Source organism: Meleagris gallopavo, chromosome 1, assembly GCF_000146605.3.
Source record: "Meleagris gallopavo isolate NT-WF06-2002-E0010 breed Aviagen turkey brand Nicholas breeding stock chromosome 1, Turkey_5.1, whole genome shotgun sequence".
NCBI classification, from domain to species: domain Eukaryota; kingdom Metazoa; phylum Chordata; class Aves; order Galliformes; family Phasianidae; genus Meleagris; species Meleagris gallopavo.
In genome coordinates this window covers 55,111,164-55,114,504 of record NC_015011.2, presented here as the reverse complement: position 1 = coordinate 55,114,504, position 3,341 = coordinate 55,111,164, and positions in this window count along the sequence as shown.

Here is a 3,341-nt window from a genome sequence, read left to right as displayed (position 1 = left end):
ACTGAGTTGAAAGGGACCAACTACTATAGCACGTATACACGCTTTGCTGAGGATTGCATCCAGTTGGGTTTGATTATCTCCAAGGGTGAAGCCTTCACTTCTTCCCTGGAAGGAAGTCATACCATGTAAACACTGTTCCAGTGTTTTACTACCCTAACTGTAAAGTGATCTTTGTTACCTTGGAGTGGAAATTCCTTTTTTTCTTTTTTCCCCACGTTGTACAGCTTGTCTTTTTTCCTTTATCTAGATACCACCAAAGAGAGACTCTTTAGTCTTTACTGCCTGCTTTGCATCTGGTATTCATACACTTTGATGAAATCTCCCTTGTACTTTTGTTCTGGAGAATGAACAGTCCTGATTCAACCTCTGTTCATATGTCAGAGAATGGAAATTACTAAATAATTGAGGAAACCATTTCTAATAGTTTTTGGAATATTTTTTTCCCTAACTCCCTTATTGATATATTTCTAATTCTTAATTTTATAACAGTTATGGAATGCCTGATCTTAACAACATCACATTCTTCCAATTTCCCCGTGCATGAAGTATCTCATATGTTTGCTGAATCACTCTTCAGCGTGAAAAGAAACATCTAACTATCAAATATTTCTCATTGTGGTTTGAAAAATTGAGAGTTTATAGTATGTGCCTGCATTTAAGGTCTTGTGATTGAAATAATATTGTGGAATATTTGTTTATTTATTTTCTACTCTGCTTTTGATGAGTGCATCTAGGAGGTGAAAGTGGTTCTTCAAAATAATCAGCACTTGTAAACCTTGTCTTACTCAGTGCATTTTTTTTACCCGTCCACCATCTTTTTTTTTTTTGTACAGTAGGAATGGGATGTGCTTGGTTTTCCTTTAATATTTAATAATTCTTTATTGTTTGTGGCTCACTCTGTTCACGCAACCATTTCCTTTTCGTTGATCACATACTCTTCCTTTCCTTAAAATGGCCTAAAAGCAGTCTTTGCTTTCACTTTTTCCAGCAAATCCGCTTGACTTAAATACAATAATATTAAAATCATCAAGCTAGCCTTTCCATGTTATCAGCCTAATCTCTGTAAACTCAAATGGCTTAAGGTCAGTTGAATACAGAGAACTGAAGGTGTCCAGTAGATGACGAGAGCAAGGGCTATTTGGAACAGCCCTAGGAATTGAACTCCCGGTTCTTATTAAAAGACTGTGAGTACATCACCTCTAGTTCTTAGCCCTTTTAATTCGTTGCTGTTGGCTAGTGTATGATATGGAAATGCTCTTTTATTTAAGTGCTTTAAAATTCCGGCAAAATCACTGACAAGATCTACACATTTTTTTTCCCTAATTTCAATTTTCAATAATGCTGTATTATATTTCTAACTAGCCTTTTTTTCTTCAAAATTGCTGGTCCCTGAATTATTTGTAACTTCTCAGGATAAATGTTCCCTTATTATATTAGGAATGCAAACTTGCAGCATTTAACTGCTCTTCTCTCTGTACTGTAATTCAACAGGCCAAGGTCAGTAAGTGACAAGAAATATAACCTTAAATGAAAAGGATCTAGCTATGGTGGTAGTGGTGTTTTTCAATCAAAATTCTTGTTTTCTGCCATCTGATGTTCATCTTCATATTTAATTTTAAATACTACTTTAACAAATATATTTTTGAGCTCTGTTAATAAAGAGAATATGATAATCATGTTAATCATATATATATATTTTTTTACTCAACAAGATAATACCTCAGATCTGTCTTCCTTCAACCACACTGAGTCAAATTCTGTGATTTCTAATTAGTAAATTTCATGACTAGTTTAAATTTTGCTTAATTTAAGACCTGCAGAATTTGGCCTTCAGTTTTGCTCATAACAAAGAAATTCATGTTTTCATAAAATAAGCATAGTATTCTTTTTTTATTTTTTTCTACTCATTCTCCTTTCCAGGTTCCCATTTCCTTCAAGGCACATAAAATTGGCTGCGCACAAGCGTTGCCTGGTGCATGAACTTTGGAATGGATCTCTAAAACTCAGTGCCACATCATGAGTGTGTTTTCCGTGTCAGGAAGGGTTTCCAGTTCATTGTTTTGCACAGACTCAGGATTTTTCTTTTAACAAGTACCTTGATCAGTTGTTGCACAGAGAAGATAAACCTCTAGTTGATAATCTACTCAGAGCAATAACTTGTTTTGAAACTTTTTAATAGATTAAGACACCAGAATTGAAATGTTTAATTTACACTCGGAACTGAATTATGTGGATACATTCAGAATTATTGAAGAGAATTTTTCCCACATTTGTGGTTATACTTCTCTATTAAGAGGATGATGTTAAGAGGGCTGCAAAAATGGTTGCTTGGCAGAATAGTCGTACTTTCTGTCCTAATAAAACAAAACTGAACTCCAGTCAACATATGAACATTCTTTACTTTCATTAGTATCAAAAGAGAGGTTCTCACTGATCATAGTAGATTTTGCACAGCTCTGCTGCAGGTTTATAGTTGAGCTATTTTTAGTGTTCTAATAGAAGTAGCGTACATTTGAAATATTCTGAGCTGCTGTCACCTACTGCACATTGCATATATGCTTTCTCCCTACTATCACTGTTCTTCTTTCCTGATCATAGCAACTCTGAATGACTGTTGAGAGATATGGGATAGTTGCCTTTTCTTCTGATTCGATATAATTTGGCTGCTTATGTGCTGTAGGTTCTTGATTTCATTCCACCTAGCTGTTGATTTCTCAAGAGATTATTAAATTGAGATACTGAAACCCTCCACCATCTCATGGTTGCTGAATACCCTTTTTCCAGGAGACCAATGAGGCTATGTTTTGGCAGAAGAATAACAAAAGTGAACAGGTTCAGGGGACCTGTTCAGGGGACATATATAGTCCCGACTGCAGAATGTAAATGTTTATCTGTTGATAAAAGCCTGTCTGTTTTTGTTTATAGAACATTTTAGAAATCTGTCACAGCTGAAGACCATACTGTCTGGTGTTTTCAGTATGACTTCTAAGTTAATGTCAGAACAGCAGTTTATTGCCTTCTGCATCTCATAGATATTGATGCCTGAGACTTCATGCCTAAATTTTATGATGGCATTTTAGAAGTAACATACATATATTTCCTATATAAATATATTTAATTTATATATTTTTATATATATATAAACATATTATGTGTGTAAATAACACTTGTCAAATTAATGCTATGGCTTAATTTTTCTTTGGAGTTACTCTGAGAAGTCTGGGTTAACTGTCTATTTTGGTACACATGTTAAATTCTTTATTGCCAAAAAATTTGAAGTAGTGGCTATGAACTATCAAAAAGTTCATATGCACACATGAACAGATGAAGTTTATATATAT